This window comes from Mus musculus, chromosome 9, assembly GCF_000001635.26.
Source record: "Mus musculus strain C57BL/6J chromosome 9, GRCm38.p6 C57BL/6J".
Classification (NCBI taxonomy): domain Eukaryota; kingdom Metazoa; phylum Chordata; class Mammalia; order Rodentia; family Muridae; genus Mus; species Mus musculus.
Genome location: NC_000075.6, coordinates 12,211,850 through 12,236,259, shown reverse-complemented (window position 1 = coordinate 12,236,259; position 24,410 = coordinate 12,211,850). Strand labels below are relative to the sequence as shown.

The following is a 24,410-nucleotide window of genomic DNA, read 5'->3' as shown; positions in this document are numbered from 1 at the left end:
TTTGGGGATGACAAGGAGAATTACACAGCAAGACTGGGCTAGGTTTCCTCTCTCATTCTATCAGAATTATATCACACTTTTTATCCAATCATATTTCCACACAGCTGCCCTTCCTCAAATCCAAGCATAAAAATGCATACTTTCTTACACATTTTTAGGTTTTTATTTATGAAGAATCCTTTCTCCTACTATATAAAATATTAAGTTTTTGTCAGGCAGTTTGTCTTGTTAACATATAATTTTCTGCTAAGAACGTTAGCTAGGAACTCAATGACTAGTAAAGAAGTATTTAGTGACCTTTTTGCCCTACATCAGCTTTGAATGATCTTGTATTGTAAGACGCAATATCTAGTTTAGATCAAGAAATAGGAATGAGAGAACCAAATGCTTACATTTATCTTTGGTCTCTAGGTTATTCCTTACCTAATGTCTGCACTTTCTCACCTACCCCAGTGGAATCTCACAAAGAGTAGGTGGAAACTCACTAAAATGGAAACAAATGGACCAATCACCAGAAAGAAGCATTCCCCTGCAGCAGTCTAAATATTTTTCTTGCAATTATAAAAATTCCATAGTCAACAGAATAAAAAGTTATATGGAGGTTAGCAAAAAGTCTGAAACTTTGTTTATCGGTTGAATCCAGAAATATGTGTAAAGAGACATTAATTAAATCATTCTGGACGCAGGGCTGAAACATGTTCCATGTTTTATTTCCAATAGAATTTATGCTCAATAATATCACCAAAGAGAGACTATCAGGTATAGTGTAGTAAGTTAAGATTGAACATTATCATTCTGAAATAAGGTACCAAAATAGAGATGTTCCATAGTTGAATGTAATTCCCTATTACTAAATTCTCAGGTAAAATTAAAATTGAAAATGGTACATTCTCATAAATAATATTGCCATGGCATTAAATTCTCTCTAGAGTCAGAGTATCTTCATGGTGAGACTAGATTAAAAGTCATTTCCCCTTTGTAATGCTTTATACTCCCTTCTTGAAATACTCTCAATGACTTAGTTTAGTTGGGTTCTATTCAATATCTGTCCTTCTACTGATTTCTAGTGAGTTGGATACTTGATTGTGAGTTCCTAAAACTATTGTTTTACTATAAAATTCTTAAGAATTTTTTCTTTGTACTCTAAGCCCAAATTTCTTAAACACAATTCTTTACAATAAAGGAAGTTATTATTATGTACTCAAATTTCTAAAGGTAATGTATTTTCCATGACTGATTTATTTTTAATATATATTTACCAGTCAATACTTGAGATGCCAACTCCACATGTGTAGTCACGAATTAATTCTTGTAGTTCTGTTTAATCCTTACATTAACTACACCTATTGCTCACTTACTCAAGGTTCCAATGTAAACTGAGGTCTGGGTTACAGAATCATCCTTTATAAATATTAAATTTGTCAGAACACAACCTTCATCTTGAATGATAAAACATCCCCTTTGTTGCCTCTTCTTCTCATCCTTCCATCTGGCCCATTTCTTCAATAGCATGTATTTCTCTTTTCAATTTACTTAATCTTTGTTTTCCATTTTCAAATGGTATTTATTGCTTTTCTTTGAGAGTTTTGTGAATTTACCCAAAAATAATAAATAAATAGATGGATGGATAGATAGATAGATAGATAGATAGATAGATAGATAGATAGATCAACATTTACAAACAATGAATTTGTTCTGAGAGGTCAAGAGGTGAGGTCCTGTGCTGCCTGGCTAGTAGCCAAGGCTGTGCACTGTTCCCCAGCTGCCCCCTTAACACACTGCATGACATACATCAGTCACACCCACCTTAATGGTAAAAGGTTGGGGTTTTTTATGGTTGGGGTGCTTTTTTGCCTTCCTACTATACAACTGAAATTTTCAGTTCATTTCTGAAAAATAAATTGGTCAATAAATTCACTTTGTTCTGCTTCTACTTTACACAAAGCTTCATATTCCACCTGATACCTTTCTAGCTGCATCTTTTCTGCTAACAGTGCTCGCAGTTGCTGCAGTTGGCCTTCTCTCTGCTTCACTATAGATTTCAGCAAGTTCTGAGCACCAATGGCCTTCACCTTCTCATTCTCTGCTTCTTTGTCAAACTGATTAATATGCTCAGTTAGATCAAAAACAGTTTTCTGAAACTGGCCAATGTTGTCCGCAAAATCCTGGCACTCTTCCTTGAGCTCTATGGTCTTCTGGGTAACCTCTGGGTCCAATACCTGAAGCTTGTCAGCTCATCAAAGTGCAGCCCTGCCTTGGCCAAGATTAACCCATTAGCTGCTCTCACCTGTCTAGTAGCTCTGCAAATCAAATGATATTTTATGACTTCTGGAGCTTCTTGTATTAACTACCACTGATGAGTACTCTTCCCTCAACACTGGGCCAGGAACTGTACCACGTTCCTTGCCTCTATGCTTTCAACCAAATGATCAGCTGTGCATGATAACTCCACAGTTACTCTTTTGTCTCTTCTGGTTCCCCATTTTGTGTCAAATTGTCCATAACATAAAAAGCTGATGAGCTGTTCTAAGTTACCATTATCTCATTTACTTTGTCAGATCAAACTCTTGACCTTTCTGCACTTATTCTTGAATCCTTTCATCTAATTGGTAATGTTATAAATTTATTTTTAATAATTACAGATACATAGAAATTTGATAAAGTCATTTGGAGAGATGTCATGACATATGTCTCATCCTTTCCCAATCATTTATATCTGATAAAAAAATACAGTAAGAGATCAAGGCCAGAAAACTGTAGTTGGAAGGTGTATTTGCATCATTGTATCATGGTAATATTTAAGTAAGCAATCTAGTAAATTCAGTTTTCTCAAAGCTGCTAATTTATTTGAACAGAAACTTTGATCAAATTTGCTTCTAAATTTGCGTAATTAGGAGTACATAAGATCAAATTCCAGTCTCTTGTACCAAAAGTAACCTTACTGTTTCTGTAAGAAAGGCTCTATGCCTGCAACTCTGGGCTATCAACCTTTCCAAGAAGTGTCTCATCATTTTTTCTGGACTTTTACCACCATGTATTACTTTCCATTTGTGGCACCTACTCCTCACTGCCCATTGTTAATACTTTTTATTATAACTAGGTATAGGTTCCGCCTAACAAAGCTGTACTAAGCACCAGTATATTCATAGCTAGGGGTATGTATCTCTAAAGAGAACATAATTATGTGTACGTAATAGGAGTCTATGCTAAACCTCTAGTGATAATCACAAATCAAAGGGCTTTATTTATTTAACTCAAGAAAAGAAATAGTTCACAACACACAATTAGATACCTAAAATAAACATCTAGAGAAGATTCACTATCTCGCCCATAATTCTAGCACTGAACGCGACTATGGCTCTCTCCCTGCAGTGCTATTCCTTGTCTATTACAACCTACACTACAAAATTCTCTACAGCTTGCCTGAAAATATTTTACCTACTCATTCTGGGGTCCAATTAACTCTTACATAACTACATTTGACTTATATCTTCATTGATATAAGATTCCATTGCTAAGAAACACTTAAAATGCACTTATTAGTTCCTTTTTCTCATCCATTAATGAAAAAATACAGAAAAAAACTGAGAGAGATAACCAATCAACCTCCTGCTTTCTTTAAGCTTCCTTTTTTTGTTTCTTTACTACGTTATAAGTATCATTATATTTTCTTATTGTTATATTCTCAGCACAAAATAGAGTACCTTAGGTATTGTGTTCTCAAAAGATAATAAGAATGAAATAATGCAGCATTTTCTCCCCCACTTCTCAGATAAAAAAAATTATAGCCAAACTACATGGACATAGGTATAAGCAACTAAAGGTCATTTTTTTGGTTGGTGGCTCCATGTCTGGGGGCTCCCTGGGGTCTAGCTTCAGTGAAGGGGAGGACTGGTGGGCAAACCACATTTTCATAGGCAAGGTAAGGAGGAATGGGATGAGGAACTGTGGGAGGGAGCTGAGGGGGGAACGACTGGAGTGTAAATAAATATAAAAATTGAAAAAAAAACTTGCAAAAATGTCATTTTTTATCTCTGCCAGCAAATTATTAAAAACTTCAACAGGAGTCAGGGAGAAGGTTTCAGTCATCCCTAAACATCTGAACATCTCTTTTAGCTCTTATTCCACAGACTAGATGTTGAAATGACAAATATGGGAGTGCAGAGGGAAACTCTCTGTTTACTTCCAGAAGTTGTGTTGCTTTGGTTGTTTGACAGTGTGTCAGATTGCCTCTAATGACTTACTAGATAGCTCCATCTGGAAAGGCTTCTGAGAATCTTTCTCCTCGTATGTATCTCATGCTTGACCTTCTACATATAATAAATATTTTCTATAATATTCGAGAAACTTGAAATCATGAGTCTGATCTTGTCAGGAAGCTGTTTGGTACAGATTTTAAGGACAAACCCAAAATGACATATGCAAGAGAAAAATGATTGATAAGTTAGGAATTTCTAAGAGACATTACTGCACAATTAATATTTTGATGGCATTGTCTTCTGTCTTGTATCTCCTCTTTAAATTCTATTAGGTCTATCTTAGGAGAGATTTTCCTCCAAATAAACTCTTTCACTGATATCATTAATGGAAGTAAATATTCTCTTTTACATTAATTCCACAGGAATTTGAGAATTAACTTTCATTTATATTGTTCTAATCTATTGCTCTGTTTAAATAATGTTCTTTTGTTGACAGAGAGTAACACTCTGCTTGGGGAGCTTTGGGGCACAGTATTTATTCCAATATTCAGAAAACATGAAATACAGTCAACCTCATCTGATTTCAGTGAAGCCCTTTTTTGTATTATAGAAATGATATTTCTCAATGGGAAAATCAATGTTTTCTTATCCAGAATTAAAATAAACACTGTGTAAGCAGCTATGTCAAGCAATTAATTATCTTCTATTTTTCCATAGAATAATCTTGTGTTTTGCTTTCAGACCCTTGATTTTGAAATAGCAGGGATTTGCAGTTTTAATCCTCTAACCACTTTTCTTATACTAACCATGGTCTTCTATATAACTTCCTGGGGCGACACTGCTCCTTTCAGTGCTCTCAGGGGAATAATGTGAACTTGGGTAATATCTCTACTCGCTTTCTTTGGCTTCTAGCACAAGAGACTACAGAAAGAAAACAACTTCTAAGATGGATAAATTCTGACTTTTCATTGAGTAAATTTGAGCTGTGAAGAAACCAAATTTTTATGAACTGACTTTTATTCTTTCTGTTTCCCAGGAAATTTTGCAGCTATCATCATTAAATTTAGATGTAGATTGTAACAGTATTGCAAGAAATAAGGTATAAAACATAAGTAGAGGTGCAACCAGTATATCTGGTGAAGTCAGAATAGGTGTGGTGTTTGTAAGAGAAATGTCTCCCATTTGAACACTTGGTCCCCAGATGCTATTACTGTTTAGGAACATCTTAATACTTTTAGGAATAGAGCCTTGATGGGGACATATGGTACATTTACACAATGAAGTATTACGCAGCTATTAAAACCAATGAATTTATGAAATTCTTAGGCACAGGATGGATCTGGAGTATACCGTCCTTAGTGAGATAACCAAATGACAAAAGAACACACATGATATGCACTCATTGATAAGTGGATGCCCAGAAGCTCAAAATACCCAAGATACATTTTGCAAAACAGATGAAACTCAAGAATAAGGAAGACCAAAGTGTGGATACGTCGATCCTTCTTAGGAGGGGGAACAAAATACCCAAGAAAGGAGTTACAGAGACAAAGTGTGGAGTAGAAATAGAAGGACTGATCATCCATAGACTGCTCCACCTAGGGATCCATCCTATATACAACCACCAAAGCCAGACACTATTGTGGATGCCAACAAGAGCTTGCTAACAGGAGTCTGATATTGCTGTCTCCTGAGAGTCCAGTGCCTGACAAATACCGAAGTGGATACTCACAATCATCCATTGGATGGAGCACAGGGTCACCAAGAAAGGAGCTAGAGAAAGAACACAAGGAGCTGAAGAGGTTTACAGCCACATAGGAGGAACAACAATATACTCTAACTAGTACGCCCAGAGCTCCCAGGGACTAAACTACCAACTAAAGAAAACATGGTGGGATTCATGGCTTCTGCTGCATATGTTTCAGAGGATGGCCTAGTAGCGCATCAATGGGAGGGGAGGCCCTTCATCCTGTGAAGGTTCTGTGCCCCAGTATAGGAGAAGGCTAGGACCAGGAAGCAGGAGTGGGTGGGTTGGTGAGCAGGGGGAAGGGGGTAGAGATGGGGGTTTTTTGGAGGGTAAAGCAGGAAACGGGATAATATTTGAAATGTAAATAAAGAAAATATATTAAATAAACAAACAAACAAACAAAATAGAGTACATACTATCACCCCACTTCCAGTTTTTTTCTCTCTACTCTTCACTTCATGTATGGGTTTGAAAATGTGATCTTCCTGTGCCTGTCACCTTGTCTAACTGCTACCAAAGTTCTCCCACAAACTATGGTCACTCCTATGGGAACCAAGGGACAACGTATACTCTTTCTTCTATAAGTTGCTTTTGATTGTGGTGTTTATTACAACAACAAAGAGTAACTGATACAATGGTGAGTATACAGAATAAAGATATGATAGGTTCTTGTGCACAGACTTATCAAGAAACAAGGGTGGATAAGAAAAGTTTCTTATTTTAAAACAATACTACAAAAAGTTCCAGCAAGCAAATTGGGTGTCTTATACCAGAGATGCTCATTTAAAAATTCATATTCTGTAAAAATAGGTCCAAAGTAGTATCCTCACTTTTGCTTAGGCCTGGTATATCCAAGGGGACAAAAGTCTTTGGTGTGTGCTTGCCCCCGTGGGCGCACACACACACACACACACACACACACACACACAGAGAGAGAGAGAGAGAGAGAGAGAGAGAGAATTGAAAAAGTGACATTGGTTCTAGTAATATGCGAGTCAAAGTCTTTTTTGCCTCTGTAACCAGTTCTTTAAAACTATGCAAACAATAAGTGACCCTGTCCCAGTATAGTAATGCTCCTCAATTATGGTCTCACCTCTTTATGATGCATGGTTTTCTGTACTTATCACACTCCTGTTTTTGTACACAGAATGAATGCTGTCAATTTGAATGAACCTTTGTATTTTTATATAGACCCTGTCTGATCTTTTAGTAACACCATTAATTCCTTAATGAAATAAGTCAAATAGTTTATTTCAGAGGAAAACACTGAGAAATAAACAATAATTTAAAAATCATAACTTAGCCATTGCCTGGATATATTTTTGAAGATTTTATCCAGTTTTTAATGAATGCACAATAAAAATATATGGAAACATCAGAGAATACTAAAGATAGAATATTTATGTTCGAAATATAATCCCAAGTGCTCTTGATAAGTAATTACATTATTTCAAAGTGACTTTAGTGAGTTAATGGGTTTTATGAAAAATCAACAACTTGTTATTAGTCTAATCCCAGTATAAATATATTGAAAGACTTATAAAATAAGAGGTTTAAACAGAAGAAAAAATCTGTTCCTTGGCAGAGATAAAAGTACCAGATAGAAGACTAGATATTCGGGAGAAAAGGTCAAAAATGAATTATTTCAAATTTTGTGTAAAATCTGATTATCTACAATGATCAATAGTGCATAAACACTGGAATTGGTTAGCATTATATGAAAAATATATTTTCAGAAAAAGAATAAAACACCACATGTGCATGCATGTATATAGTTTTGAGTATTTGGATATTTTATTGTGCTGAAAACAAAATTAACTTACATATATGGAGTCTAGAAATCATGAAGTTTTTGACAAGAGGAAAATATTTCTATATATTCAGCTGTCCAAAATAAAGCCAAAATTAAATGGATCATGAATCATGTCATTTCTGGCAGAGTTCTCTCTGATGTACTGTGTAGCTTTACCAGAGCCTTGGTTCTGAACACTCAGGGTGGGCACCATACTCTGCATGTACTATCATCCCATACAGCACCACAGAATACTGCTTAAACAACTGTATTCCAAACAGTAATTTTCCCTCTGAAACAAAGCTCTCTGCTCTTCCACAGGAATATAATATTTTGCTTATAAACATAGAAACCATCTAGTTTCTTATTGTTACTCCTCTGCATGAAAATACCAAATTATTATGTCTTAAGAGTGTACTGTTTTAGACTGGTAGATTACATAATTCTTGTTTGAGTTCCTGACTTCAGTTTTTAAAAGAAAAGTTAAATTAATTTTGGCTTGCTATTGATAAAGAATTAACAATTTCTCTTTTGCAATTTTGTATTACATATTCTTTTATCATTTTATTGGCTATTTTATTTATTTACATTTCAATGTTGTCCCCATTCCCTGTATCCCCTCTGCAATTTCCCCATCCCATACGCCCTTTCTATTGCCTATCTAAGACAGTGTGCCTCCACCCAACCACCGATGCCTCCCTCATTACTCTAGCATTCCCCTACACTGAGACATCAAGCTTCCACTGAAACAAGGGCCTCCCATCCCATTAATGCCAGATAATGGCATTACATTCTATGCTACATATGTAACTGGAGCCATGGATCCACCTGTGTATACTCTTTGGTTGGTGGTTCTGTCCCTAGGAGCTCTAGGGGCTCCAGTTAGTTGATATTGTTTTTCTTACTATGGAGTTGTAATCTACTTCAGCAGCTTTAGGTCCTTCTTCTAACTCTTCCATTGGGGTCCCTTGGCTCAGTCCAATGGTTGGCTGCAAGTATCTGCTTCTGTATTAGTCAGTTGCTGGCAGAACCTCTCGGAGGACTCCTATACCAGAGTCCTTTCAGCAACCACTTCAATAGTTTTGAGGTCTGGTATTTGCAGACGGGACGGATACCAAGGTGAGGTGATCTCTGGATGTCTTTCTAACACAGTGAGGTGATCTCTGGATGGCCTTTCCTTCAGTCTCTGCTCCATTTTTTGTTCCTGCATTTCTTTACTCAGAAACACTCGGAGTTAAAAAATTTAAAATGGGTAGGTGGCCTCAATTTCTTGACTGGGGGCAGTGCCTATGTAATGGTACTAGTCGCTACAGGTTCTATATCCCCATTATCAGGTATTTCGGCTAATGTCATTCCTGTTGGATCCTGGGAACCTCTCTCTTTCCTGGTATCTGTAACTTTTTAGTGGCACCTCCCCTACCCTGTTCCTCACCCCCACAGCCACATATTTTGATTCATTTTCCTGAACCTCTGGACTTCTCTAAATCTTCCCATACCAGATATTGCCCCCAATTTCTCCCTCTTAGGTCCCTTCCTCTCTCTCTACTTCTTGGAATTATTTTGTTTCCCCCTTCTATGTTAGGATTGAATCATCCACACTCCAGTTTTCATTCAGGTTAAGCTTCATATGGTCCATGATTTGTGTCATGAGTATTCTGAGCTTTTGAGCTAATATCCATTAGCAGTGAGTATATATGATGTGTGTCCTCTTGAGTCTCAGCTATATCTCGCAGAATGATATTTTCTAGTTCCATCTATTTACCTGAAAATTTCATGAAGTCATTGTTTTTAATAGCTGAGTAGTACTCCATTGTGTAAATGAACCACATTTTCTTTGTCCATTCTTCCTGTGAGGGACATCTGACTTGTTTCCAGTTTGTGGCTATTATAAATAAGGCTGCTATGAATGTAGTGGAGCACCTGTCCTTGTTATATGTTGTAGCATCTTTTGAGTATATGCCCAGTAGTGGTATAATTGGGTCTCCAAGTAGAATTACTTCCAATTTTCTGAGGAGTCACCAGATTGATTTCCAGAGTAGTTGTACAAGTTTGCAATCCTGCCAATAGAGGAGGAGTGTTCCCTCTTTCTCCACACCCTAGCTAGCATTTGTTGTCACCTGAGATTTTGAACTTAACCATTCTGATTGGTGTGAGGTAGAATCTCAGGATCGTTTTGATTTGCATTTCCCTGAAGACTAATGATGTTGAACATTTCTTTTGGTGCTTCTCAGTCATTTGAGAGTTCTCATTTGAGAGTCCTCAGTTGAGAATTCTTTGTTTAGCTCTGTACCACATTTTTAGTTGGGTCCTTTGGTACTCTGAAGTGTAACATGAGTTCTTTGTATGTTTTTGGAAAATAGTTCTCTATTGGATGTACTGTTGATAAAGATCTTTTCACAATATGTAGGTAGCTGTTATGGTCCACTGACAGTGACCTTTAACTTACAGAATCTTTTCAATTTTAGAACATCTCATTTGTCAATTGTTGATCTTAGTGCCTGAGCCCCTGGGTTTTGGCTCAGGAAATGTTCTCCTGTACAGATGTGTACAAGGTTCTTTCCCACTTTCTCTTCTACTGGATTTAGTGTATCTTGTTTTAAGTATAGGACTGTGATCCACTTGGATTTGAGGTTCCTACAAGGAGATAAAAATAGATCTATTTGTAATTTTGTACATGTCAATTGCCAGTTGAACCAGCACCATTTGTTGAAAATGCTGTCTATTTCCATTGGATAGTTTTGGCTTCTTTGTCAAAGATCAAGTGGGCATTGGTGTGTGGGTTCATTTTTGGGTCTTCATTTCTATTCTTTTGATCTACCTATCTGGCTCTATGCTAATACTATGTGGTTTTAAATCACTATTTCTCTGTAGTACAGCTTGAGTTCAGTTCAGGAATGGTGATTTCCCCAGAAGTTATTTTATTGTTGAGACTGTCTTTTTTTTTTTTTTGCTATTTTGGATTATTTTACTATTCCAGAAGAATTTGAGAATTGATCTCCCTACCTCTGTGAAGAACTAAGTTGAAATTTTGATGGAGAATGAATTGAATCTGTAGATTGCTTTTGGTAAGATGGCCATTTGTACTATGTTGATCCTGCCAATTCATGAGCATGAGAGATCTTTTCATCTTTTGATGTCTTCTTTGACTTCTTTAGAAACTTGAAGTTCTTGTAATACAGATCTTTTACTTGCTTGGTTAAGAGTCACACCAAGATATTTTATATTTGTGACTATTGTGAAGGGTTTTTTTCCCTATTTTTTTTCTCAGCCAGTTTATCATTTGTTTAGAGGAAGACTACTGATTTGTTTGAGTAAATTTTATATCCAGCTGTGGAGAGCCATGCCGTGAGCAATTGCGTGCGTGCCGTGAGCAATAGCCATTATAAGATGGCTCTGGCTTCCACTGCACCTAACTAGTAAACAAGCCTTATGCGCAAGTGCAAGAGTGAACTCATGCCTAGTCACTGCCCATCTCATGGCGTAGTAATGGGGTGATGGGCGAGCAACAAATCAGGAGCTGTCATGCCACATCAGGTGCTGAAACGCCATGCTGCGGGCTATATAAGCTGCACCATTTTCCCGGTTCGGGGTCTTCCCTCCTGATAAGTAAGCAATAAGAGCTTTGCTGCAGAAGATTCCGGTTGTCCTGAGTGTGTTCTTGCTGGTGGGGACAAAAGCTCGGGCAATAAGTGGCACCGAGAATCCCGGGAACTACCATCACACCTGCGCAAGGGAGATCCCTCGTTCGCGAGGCGGAACCAGAACTGCGAGACACATTACAGCTTTACAAGGTATGTCTGGCCTTGAACTTTCTCCAGTGTTAGAAGCCTTTTTGTTTCTTTTCACATGTCAACAAGTGGTTAAGGCAGGGCAGAGAATTCTGGACAAAATTCAAGACAGTCTATCAGAGGTAAAGCGGGGAGAGAGAGTAGGAGCAAAGAGGAAACGTGGTGAACCAATTAAGCATACAGGCCTTTCCACGGGTCTTGAACCCGAGGAAACGTTAATGTCAGGGAAGAATACCTGGGGAGAGATTGGAAGGAAGGAGAAGGAAAAAGAAAAGAAAAAAGATCAATCAGCGGAGGTTTCTAGGAGAAGGAACTTATACCCACCACTAGATGAGTTTAAGCAGCTAGCTCTTAGTAGCTCATAATCAGATGAAGGACTTAGCTCCTCTGAAGAAACGGACTTGGAGGAGGAAGCAGTTCGTTATAAGGGAGAAAGGTACCAGCAAGATAAAAAGCGAGCTACTCAGTCCAGAAAAAGGCAAAAAGCGGCTGGCAAAAGCCAGCTTGCTGCTCGGCCTCCAGACTGTCGGCTTCAGGGTCCTAGTGCACCTCAGCCCTATGTGCAGAGGTACCATTCAGAGCCTTATGTGCAGAGGTATCATTCAGATTCATTTATTCCAAAAGAGGAACAGAGAAAAGTACAGCAAGCAGTCTCAGTTTTTGAAGGAGCTGAGGGAGGGCGTGTTTATGCTCCAGTAGAGTATACACAGATTAAGGAGCTCGAAGAAGCAGTTCGCAATTATGGAGTCAGCGCTAATTTCACTATAGCACAAGTCAAAAGGCTTGCGAATCATGATATGACTCCTGGTGATTGGCAGACTGTAGTAAAAGCTGCAGCCCCCAGTATGGGAATGTATCTCGAGTGAAAAGCCTTGTGGCAGGACTCCTGCCAGACGCAGGCAAGGGCCAATGCCACCATGGAAGGGAACCAAAGAACGTGGACGTTTGAATTACTTACAGGTCAGGGACAGCATGCTGCTAACCAAACAGATTATCATTGGGGAGCGTACGCTCAGATCTCTGCTGCTGCTGTTAAGGCATGGAAGGCACTCTCTAAGAAGGGAGAGGCAAGTGGGCATTTGACCAAGATTACTCAAGGTGCACAGGAGTCCTTCTCAGACTTTGTGGCCAGAATGATGGAGGCAGCAGGGAGGATATTTGTTGATCCAGAGGCAGCTATGCCTTTAATTGAACAATTGGTTTATGAACAAGCTACGCAGGAATGCAGATCAGCAATTACACCTAGAAAGAGTAAGGGGTTACAGGACTGGTTAAAGGTTTGCCGTAAGCTTTGAGGGCCGCTTACTAATGCTGGATTGGCAGCAGCCATTCTGCAGGGGAGGAGGCGCTCAGATTCAACTGAGCTGAAACTTTGCTTTAATTGTGGCGAACCAGGACATTTAAAAAAGGACTGCAGAGCCCCTATAAAAAGGACAGCACGAGGATTGTGTACTAAATGTGGAAAAGGATATCATTGGGCTAAGGACTGCCGTTCAATTAGAGATATATGAAGCAGGCTCTTGCAGCCTACAAGGTTTTATTGTCCACCCTGGAGTTGTAGATCAGGATTATAAAGGGGAACTTCAAGTTCTCTTTTCTTGTCCTCAAAGTGTCTTTTCTATATCACAAGGGGATAGAATAGCTCAACTAATAATTTTGCCAAGCCTACATGGCTGTTTTCCCTCCTCTGGTATTCCTCGAGCTGCTAGAGGGATTGGTTCTACTGGAAATGATTCTGCTTACTTAATAATGCCTTTAGATTCCAGGCCATCCTTGGAGTTAGTTATAGAAGGGAAACAATTTAAGGGAATTTTAGATACAGGAGCAGACAAAAGTATTATTTCTTCTCACTGGTGGCCAAAAACCTGGCCCGTAACTCAGTCATCACACTCTTTACAAGGGCTAGGCTATCAGTCCTGCTCTACTATTAGCTCCCGTTCTTTGAGCTGGCAAATGGATGTCACGCATATTTCCTCCTTTGGGAAAAATCAATATTTACATGTTTGCTAATATGTCTAGGCAGATTTCTTTGTATCTTGCAGGAAATTGGTCTGAAAGATTCGATGAGACCCTTGAGGCCCTGAGAGCGGCTGTTCTCAGGATCAACTCCACACTAGTGGATCTGTCATTGACAGAGGGTCTCTCCTCCTGGATTTCATCTGCTTTTTCTTATTTTAAGGAATTGGTGGGGGTCGTTTTATTTGCTGCTGTCCTCTGTTGTGATCTTGTGTTTATGCTCTGGTTAGTTTGCAAGCTCAGAACCCAACAAACAAATGACAAGGTTGTGATAACTCAAGCACTTGGTGCCATCGAACAAGGGGCCTCCCCTGAAATTTGGCTGTCCATGCTTAAGACCTAAATGGCATCTGAGTTCTCTGCTATTGCGTCCCATGGATTTGTGGATACATTGCACTGGGATGTAAGAGACTCAACGCTCATTGATCAGCACTTACACCTCGCTGAGGTTTACTAATCCGCTTTTTGGCTGGCCTCTTTTGTAGAGTTCACCCTAGGTCATTTGGCAGTTACTGTCACACAGTACTGCGGTATCCAGAGACGAGCAACTTTCCTCATACACAGACCAACCTAAGATACGGGACCCGGTGGCAATAGGGTTATCCTATGACAGGAAAGGCTGTGACAGAGGAATGACCTAAGACAGGAGCCACAGCAGATGGACATGACTGCAGAGGCCTAGACCAGCTTCAAATTTTAATAAAATAAAAAGGGGGAGATGTGGAGAGCCGTGCCGCGAGCAATCGCGTGTGTGCTGTGAGCAATCACCATTATAAGATGGCGCTGGCTTCCACTGTGCCTAACTAGTAAATAAGCCTTATCCGCAAGTGCAAGAGTGAACTCACGCCCAGTCACTGCCCATCTCGAGGTGTAGAAATGGGGTGATGGGCGAGCAACGAATCAGGAGCTGTCAAGCCACATCAGAAGCTGAAACATCACACTGCGGGCTATATAAGCAGCGCCATTTTCCCGGTTCGGGATCTTCCCTCCTGATAAGTAAGCAATAAAAGCTTTGCTGCAGAAGATTCTGGTTGTCCTGAGTGTGTTCTTGCTGGCGGGGACAAAAGCTCAGGATATCCAGCCACTTTGGGGAAGTTGTTTATCACCTGTTGGAGTTCTTTGGTTAAATTTTTCAGTCTCTTATATATACTATCATATCATCCACAAATAGTGATATCTTGACTTCTTCCTTTCCAATTTGTATCCCTTTTACCTCCTTTTGTTGTCTAATTGCTCTAGCAAGAATTTCGGGTACTATACTGAATAGATAGGGAGAGAGTGTGCAGCCTTGTCTAGTTCCTGACTTTAGTGCAATTGCTTTAGCTTTCTCTCCATTTAGTTTGAGGTTAACTGTTGGTTTGTTGTATATAGCTTTTATTATGTTAAGGTATGAGTCTTGAGTTCCTGATCTTTCCAAACTTTTAACATGATGAACTGTTGTGTTTTGTCAAAGGACTTTTTCAGCATCTATTGAGGTGATCATGTGATTTTTTTTGTTTGTGTGTTTCTTTCAGTTTGTTTATAGTGGACTACATTAATGGATTTCCATACATTGAAACATTGCTGTATTTCTGGAATGATGCCTACTTTATCATGGTGAATGAACATTTTTATATATTCTTAGATTTGGCTTACAACAATTTTATTGAGGAATTTTGCATTGATATTAGTAAGGGAAATTAGTCTGAAGTTCTTTCTTCATTGATAATTTGTGTAGTTTAGGTATCAGCTTAAATGTGGCCTCATAAAACAAATTAGGTATTGTTCCCTTGGTTTCTATTTTGTGGATTACTTTGAGCAGTATTGGTATTCGGCTTTGTTTTGGGTCTGATAGAATTCTGTACTAATGCTGTCTGGCTCTGTGAATTATTTGATTGGGAGACTTTTACAAACCACCAGGTTTGCAATCCCACCAGCGATGGAGGAGTGAACCTCTTTCTCCACATCCTCGGCAGCATCGGCTGTCACCAGAAATTTTGATTTTAGCCATTCTGACTCATGTGAGCTGTCATGTCAATTGACACGACAACTGGTAATCTCAGGGTTGTTTTCATTTGCATTTCCCTGGGGATTGAGAATGTTGAACATCTTTTCATGTGCTTCTCAGCCCTTCCATACTGCTCAGTTGAAAATTCTTTGGTTAGTTCTGTGTCAAAATTTTAATGAGTTTATTTGATTTTCTGGAGTCCATCTTCTTGGGTTCTTTGTATATATTGGATATTAGTCTCCTAACAGATTTAGGATTGGTAAAAATCCTTTCCCAACCTGTTGGTGGCCTTTTTGTCTTTTTGACAGTGTCCTTTGACTTACAGAAGCTTTGCAATTTTATGAGGTCCCATTTGTCAATTCTCGATCTTACAGGACTAGCCATTGCTGTTCTGTTCTGGAATTTTCCCCCTGTGGCCATATCTTCAAGGCTTTTCCCCAGTTTCTCCTCTATAAGTTTTAGTGTCTCTGGTTTTACATGGAGTTCCTTGATCCACTTAGACTTGAACTTTGTATAAGGAGATAAGAATGGATCAATCCATATTCTTCTACATGATAACTGCCAGTTAAACCAGCACCATTTGATGAAAATGCTGTCTTTTTTTCCACTGGATGGTTTTAGCTCCTTTGTCAAAGATCAAGTGACCATAGGTGTGTGGGTACATTTTTGGGTCTTCAATTCTATTCCATTCATCTAACTATCTGTCTCTGTACAAGTACCATGCAGTTTTTACCTCAATTGCTCTGTAATACAGCTTAAGGTGAAGCATGGTGATTCCAACAGAGGTTCTTTTATTGTTGAGAATAGGTTTTGCTATCCTAGGATTTTTGTTATTCCAGTAGAATTTACAAATTGCCCTTTCAAACTCTGTGAAGAATTGAATTGGATTTTGATGGGGATTGCGGTGAATCTGTAGATTGCTTTTGGCAAGATAGCCATTTTGACTATATTACTCCTGCCAATCCATGCGCATGGGAGATCTTTCCATCTTCTGAGATCTTCTTCGATCTTTCCATTCCCTTAGGGGTTATGGATCTGTTTAAGTGTTTTATCTAATCTTCATTTAACTTTGGTACCTCGTGTCTGTCTAGACTATCATATATTTTATCTAGTTTTGTAGAGTATAGGTTTTTGTAGTAGGATCTAATGATTTATTTTTAAATTTTCTAAGTTTATGTTGTTATGTGTCCCTTTTCATTTCTGATTTTGTCAATTTGGATTCTGTGCCCTATAGTTAGTTTGGCTAAGAGTCTATCTATCCTGTTAATTTTCTCAAAGAATCATATCCTAGTTTTAATTGATTCCTTGTATAGTGGTCTGTGTTTCTAATTGGTTGTTTTCAGCCCTGAGTTTGAGTATTTCCTGCTGTCTACTTCTCTTGGTTGTATTTGCTTCCTTTTGTTCTGAGCTTTCAGATGTGCTGTTTAATCTGCTAGTATAGGATCTCTCAAGTTTTTAAAGAAGGTATCCAGAATTATGGGTTTTCCTCTTAGCATTGTTTTCATTGTCTTCCATAACTTTAGGTATGATATGCCTTTGTTTTCATTAAATGCTAAAAAGTCTTTAATCTTCCATGGCTGAGTTATCACGGAGTAGAGAAATGATCAGCTTCCATATATATATATATGTATATATATATATATATATATATATGTGTGTGTGTGTGTGTGTGTGTGTGTGTGTGTGTGTGTATGGACTTTCTGGTTTTTTTGTTGTTATTAACGACAAGCTTTATTCTGTGGTGGTCTGATAGAATGCATGGGATTAATTTAATCTTCTTTTATCTGTTGAGGCTTGTTTCATGTCTGATTATGTGGTCAGTTTTGGGGAAGGTACTATGAAGTGCTGAGAAGATGGTATAGTCTTTTGTTTTAGGGTGAAATGTTCTATAGATATCTATTAAATCCATTTGATTCATAACTTTAGTTAGTTTCACTGTGTCTATGTTTAGTTTCTGTTTCCTAGATCTGTCCATTGGTGAGAGTGGAATGTTGAAGTCTCACACTATTACTCTGTGAGGTTCAATTTGTGCTTTGAGCTTTAGTAATGTTTCTTTTACAAATGTTGTTGCCTTTGCATTTGGGGCATAGATATTCAAAATTGAGAGTTTTCCCTCGTGAACTTTTCCTTTGATGAGTATGAAGTGTCCTTCCCCATCTCTTTTGATAACTTCCAGTTGAAAGTTTATGTTTTTGTATATTAGAATTGCTCTCCAGCTTGTTTCTTGGTACCATTTGATTGGAAATTTTTTTCCAGTCTTTTGCTCTGATGTAGTGTCTTTCTTTGTCACTGAGGTATGTCTATAATAGGCAACAAAATGTTGGTTTCTGTTTATGTATACAGTCTATTAGCCTATGACTTTTTATTAGGGAAATGAGTTAATTGATGTTGATAGATATTAAAGACCAATGATTTTTGCTTGCTGATTTTTTTTGTTGTTGCTGTTGCTACAGGTAGAATTGTGGTTCTCTTCATTTTGGTTTGCTGTGAGAAGATTCATTTCTAGTTCTTTCTTGATTGTAGTTTTTACCCTTGTTTTGGAGTTTTCCTTCTATTATCTATCCTCTGTAGGGCTGGTTTATTTTTGTCATGCAATATCTCGGTTTCTCTGTCTATAGTAATTGAGAGTTTTACTAGGTATAGTAGCCTGGGTAGGCATTTGTCTTTTCTTATAGTCTATATGACATCTGCTGAACATATTCTGGTTTTCAGAGTATCTTTTGAGAAATCTGGTGTTATTTTAATAGGTTGGCCTTATATTACATGGCCATTTTTTCTTACCACTTTAATATTCTTTCATTGTTGTGGGAACTTGGTGTTTTGATTCTTTTGTGATGGAAAGAACTTTTTCTGTTCTGTTCTACTTGGTATTTTTTAGGCTTCTTGTACATTTATAGGCATCTTTTTTCTGTAGGTTCAGGAAGTTTTTTCTATGATTTTGTTGAAGGTGTTTACTGGTCCATTGAATTGAGAATCTTTGCTCCCTTCTATATCTATTATTCTTAAGTTTGGTCTTTCAATGGGTCCTTATTTTCTTGGATGCTTTGAGTTAGGAGCTTTTTGCACTTTGTATTTTCTTTGACCATTGTGTCAATGCCTTCTATTGTATCTTCGACATCTAAGATTTTTCTCTTGTACCTCTTGCATTCTGTTGGTGATCCTTTTATCTGGGACTCTTTGTAGCTGAAAATATCAAAAAATTCAATCCAAATTATGCCAGCAGAACCCTGTAGGCTGGCCAGTCAGGCACTGGCAGGCATGGTTGGCCTGGTCTCATCTCATGGAGACTCTCTGACTCAGAGCTCTGAAATCTCTCCACCCAGCTTACTAATTTTCCACTAGCAGGTCTCTACCATGCCAGCCCCCTTCTTCCAAATATCCACAGCCTTTTGGGGTGCACTTCTTGCAAACCCATACTTTTCCTGTTTCTGGAATCCAGTTTAGCTGTCACATGTAGAAAAACACCACACAAATTTAGTTCAGAATTATCAGGTAACTCAATCACTGGGCAATCAACTAGAATCCTAATCTTGAAAGCCATAATAAATATAAATCCTCTGATGATGAATCCTGGTGGATTCACCATCTAAACCAGGGGCCACTTGTAGGTACCTCTTGTCCTCCCACTGTCACCTTCCAAAAACCCGTATCTCTTCCCTACCTCTTGTCTTTCTCTCTCTGACCTGGAAGTTCTGCCTACTCACCCAATTATTGGTTCCTTTATTCATTAAAAGGGTCACATGAAGTCCTGAGTACATGATTCACACCTCATCCCTGGTAGCACTTCTTGGGGAAGCTGGATTAGCATCAAAATACAAACAGCATGGGTTACATTTTTTAACATTTCCTACTAGAGATGACATCCAATGTGGCAGGCGAGAATCCACTAGAAATTTAAGATTCTTATCCTAAGAGTTAGAAATATAGTTAGAAATTTGGTGGTTTGGTGAGTGGAGCTGAGTCAAGTCACATGACTAACATGGAAACCTTGAAAGAAAGAGGGTTCTGAAGTTCTCTACTCTGAAAAGAGACAAGTGGCTGGTCTGAACCAGAGAGCCAGAGAATAGAAGTTGCCTAAATCTTGGGACAGATATTGATTGAACTTTGAATTTATAAAATTGGGATTATTTGCTTTTAGGATAGATTCATATACAGATTTTGTATGAATCATATGGTTAATTTTACCTGCAGTTTGGAAATAGAATAGGGAAAATTTACTAACTCCTAAGTAGGGAGCAGAGATAATTGCCTACTTGTGGGGAGCCGCCCTCACATTCGCCGTTACAAGATGGTGCTGACATCCTGTGTTCTAAGTGGTAAACAAATAATCTGCGCATGTGCCAAGGGTAGTTCTCCACTCCATGTGCTCTGCCTTCCCCGTGACAACTCGGCCGATGGGCTGCAGCCAATCAGGGAGCGACACGTCCTAGGCGAAGGATAATTCTCCTTAAAAAGGGACAGGGTTTCGCCATTCTCTTTCTTGCTCTTGCTCTCTTGCTCCTGAAGATGTAAGCAATAAAGCTCTTGCTCTTGCTCTCTTGCTCCTGAAGACATAAGCAATAAAGCTTTTGCTGCAGAAGATTCCGGTTTGTTGCGTCTTTCCTGGCCGGTCGCGAGAACGCGTGTAAGACCTACTAGAAGATGTATTAATAAGCAGAAGTCTGTGGCTCCAAGTAGAGGGCATAACAATAGATGGTATATTAAAGTATGTAGGATAGCTCATATTCTTTGAACATGGGCTCCACAGGAATTTTGGGCTAATTATTCCGACATGACAGATTAGGAAAAAGGTCTGAGAATGGGTTTTTACAATAAACAAAAGGTTTTTTAGGATAGTAAGGAGACTGCATGAAAACAATTGTTTTAGGGAAGCTTTGAAGTCCTGAAAGATAACTCATATTCTTTGTTCATGGGCTCCATGGGAATTTTGGGTTATTTTCCTGTCATGATAAAATAGAAAAAGCCTAAGAATAAGCACATATCATATTTTAGTTTACTTCATTGGTTTTGGATTGTTTTAATTTTCAAAATGGATGTGATTTTGAGTTTTGTGTTTCTATTATTCCTATGGGAGAAACATCAAAATAAAAGTTTTTTTCTGGTTACTGGCCCAAGGATATGCTATTTTGGGAGAAAGGTTTTGTCATTTCATTTTTAGAAAAGGTGATTAGTGCCTATACAACTTCAAGAATTATATGGATCAGATATGATGAAGGGAGACCCCAGAGGATTAGATTCCCAAGAATCAAACCAAAACGTTATCTTGATGATACTAACATGTTGTTTTGAGATCTTTATATTATAGAATATACAGCCTTGGTGAGTCTCATTATCAGACATGCTGAACTGATCTGATTTGAACTGCTGATCCCTTTAACTTCTAGGCATATCCACTCAGGATACAGACATCAGAGACTAATACAACTGTTGGTATGGGCTTCTTAAGGCCAAACAACTCCCCCATTTTCCTTACCCTTCCCCACCCCTTCAAACATATTTCAATGCCCACATTCTGCTTGAAGAAGTTATGAAGAGTCATCTGACCAGTTCTCTGGACTTGGAAAATATATAATAATAATAATAATAATAATAATAATAATAATAATAATAAAAAGAATCCAATCACTTGATGAATATGTGGGACTTTAGGGTCAGAGAGAGGAAGAGAAGAGGAGGGAGGAGAGTGTGCTGGAGGATGGGGGCATGGAGGTGAAACCGTAGATAGCAAAGACCCCCTTTCAGGTGGTGGATCCATTTTAATCCTCTTCCAGAGAATTTAACTTGGAATGGCTAATAAATTAGGATGTTAGTTGTTGTGCCTAGTGATTGAGTTACCATTGATTCAGAACTAAGTTTGTGTGGTGTTTTCCTTCATGTGGCAGCTTAATTGGGTTCCAGAGAGAAAGTTATATTGGCAAAGTATGGGCTTGCAAGAAGTGTGCCCTAAAAGGCTGTAGAAATTCTGAAGCTTGGGGCTGGCATGGCTGTGACCTGACAGTAGGAAATTAGTAAGCTGGGTGGAGAGATTTCATAGCTTTGAGTCTGAGAGTCTCCTGGAGATGAAAAAAAGGCCTGTCAGTGCATTGCTGGTGATAACGTAATTCCTCTTTAATATTTCCTGCTACAAGTCTTGATCTCTTTCCTATGTTTTCCAACTCCAGTATTATTTCCCTTTGCAATGTCTTTATTTCTATTTTAGATCCTGGATGGTTTTGTTCAATTCCTTTACCTGTCTTATGGTGTTTTCCTGTATTTCTTTAAGGGAGTTTTGTCCTTCTCAAGGTCCTCTATCATCTTTATGAGATGGGATTTTAGATCAGAATCTTGATTTTCAGGTGTGTTGGGGTATCCTGGATTTGATGTGGTAGGAAAACTAGGTTCTGATGTTGCCACATGGCATTGTTTTCTGTTGCTGTTGTTCTTGTGCTTATCTCTTGGTTATCTCTGCTGCTAAATGACCTTGCTGTCTTGGACTGGAACCTGTCCATTTTGTGAACCTGATTATGTTGGTCCTCCTTGGGTCAGGCTGTCTCTGGTTATGGGAGGGGGGTCAGAAGAGCCTGATCTGTCAGCCTAGCTATGTCAGAACTCCTGAGGGTCAAAATGTCTCTGGGTGAGTGTAGGGTGTTGAGCAGGACTACTACACAGGATCTGCTCCTGGACATAGTTGGGAGTGGACAGGAAGATGTATCTCTGGCATGCTGAGAGGTCCTCTGACATCTAGGACCCTGGGGATCCCAGTTAGGCCCGCTCTTTGGGTGGGGGTGGCTTACCTGCGAGCCTGGTGGTGTCAAAACTCCTGGGGGTCAATCTGTCTCTTTGTGCAGGTGGGTGGAGCACAGGATCTGTTCCAGGCTACAGATGTAAACAGAATGGAATGTGTGTCTCCAGCATCTCAGGAGGAGGTTCTGCATGCTAGGGGTGCTGAGGGTCCCAATTAGGCCAGGTACTGGGGCAAGGGGGAAACTTTGCTACAGCTTTTTAATCTTAGATTTAAACACCTGATTTTTATCTTTGAAGGTCTATGATTAACTTACAAAAGCAAGTACAAGTTTATGAGGTTCTTATGCTTTCTACTCCAAATTATTTTGTACACAATCATATTAAAATGCTTTTCTTTTCATTCTGTGGAAAAGAAATAGCTTTCAGAATAATGCATATATTTAATGAGGTTGAATTTTACCATTCAGAGTCTGTAAATAATTCTTCCATTATGCTCTGTCCTCTGTTTTTCACCCTTAAGCCATCTTACGCATTAGTGTGGAAATAAAACCCTGCTACATATTTTTCCAAAGCCCTCACTTCTTTGTCAATGACTTCAGTAGATATTACTTAGCACAACTCATACAATTTCTCAAACAGACACAGCAGTGTGGTTAGAATTTGTAACATTCCATATCAAGAGTTGATAATCTGTCATCTCTTCATTATACTAACTCTTCCTAATTGAGTTGCCTTTTGTAATAACCTTAGCCTTTATGAAGAGCCATTAACAAAAATAGCATTGTGAAAATTTATTCTCTGTTTGTTCTACAAAACTGTAGAGATGCACTACCTGCTTGCTAGTTCATAGGATCTATATTTAGTTTCATGAGAAAAATGTTAGAAAGTATGAGTTTATTTCCACTGAAAAAATATTGTGTTTTATACTTTCAAAGAAATGGTATGTTTATTTATATATCTAATATTTTGTTAATTTTTTCACTTGATATTATTCTATGTAACTATACTTATCATTGGAGTGGTTTGAATAGGTTTGACTCCCCCTCCCTCCATAGTTTCATGTGTTTGAATTCATGAGCATAGGGAGTGGTAGAATTTGGAGGAGTGGCGAGTAGGTATGGTCTTGTTGATGGAAGTATGTCACTTTGGGAGCAGGCTTTGAGGTCTCATATGCTCAAGCTACTCCTGGTGTGACCATGTGGAAGGCTTATCTTCTTCTTCAGCACCATGTATCCCTGCATGCTCCTATGATGATAATGGACTAAACTTCTCAGAGTTTAAGGCATCCTCAATTAAATGTCTGCCTTTATATGAGTTGTCTTGATCATGGTGTCTCTTCACAGCAATCAAACCTTAACTAAGACAGAAGTTGGTAGCAGGGACTGGAACATTTCTATGATATGTCTGAACATGTTTTTTTTTTTTTTGTTAAAGGAATGTGAGTTTAATAACATTGAGTTAGGAAAGCAGTGTAATGCTTTAAATGAGGCTTAATGGGATATCCTAGAAAGAATATGGAAGACTTTGTTCTGTGATTTCAACTGTGCTGACTGACTTGGCCCAAGAGGTTTCAGTGGAGAACTTTAGTGTGTTGCCTAGAGACTGTCCTTATAATATTTTGTAGCCCTCAGATGTATGATTAAATGGGCTGAGAAAAATTAGGGAAACATTAGTCACAATAACAATGTCTAAAATATATTGATGTATCTTTAACCAAGCAACCTCTAAGGTAAGAACTTCAAATAACTAGAGAAAGAAATTGAAGAAGATATCACAAGACTGAAAGATCTTCCATGATCAGGAGTCAGTAGGACTAACATAGTAAAATGTTCATCTTACCAAAAAACAAGCTATAGATTCAATACAATGCACATCAAAATTCCAACACAACTCTTTACAGACCATGAAATAACAATACTCAACTTCATTTGGGGAAGAAAAAATATGGTAGCTAAAACAATTCGGTATAATAAATGAAATTTTGTTGGTATTACCATCCCTTGTTTCATGTTTTTCTACAGAGAAATGATATTAAAAACGACATGGCATTGGCATGAAAACAGATAATGTGATCAATGGAATATAATCAAAGATGCAGAAAAATACTCACATACCTATAGACAAGAATTTTTGAGAAAGAAGCTAAAACCATACAATG

The 24,410-nt window shown here is 38.3% G+C and overlaps 1 pseudogene; it reads right to left on the bottom strand.

The window, feature by feature from the left end:
* Positions 1–1,846: 1,846 nt before the first annotated feature.
* The window catches only part of Gm29785, a 40,089-nt pseudogene continuing 17,525 nt past the window's right edge, over positions 1,847–24,410 (bottom strand).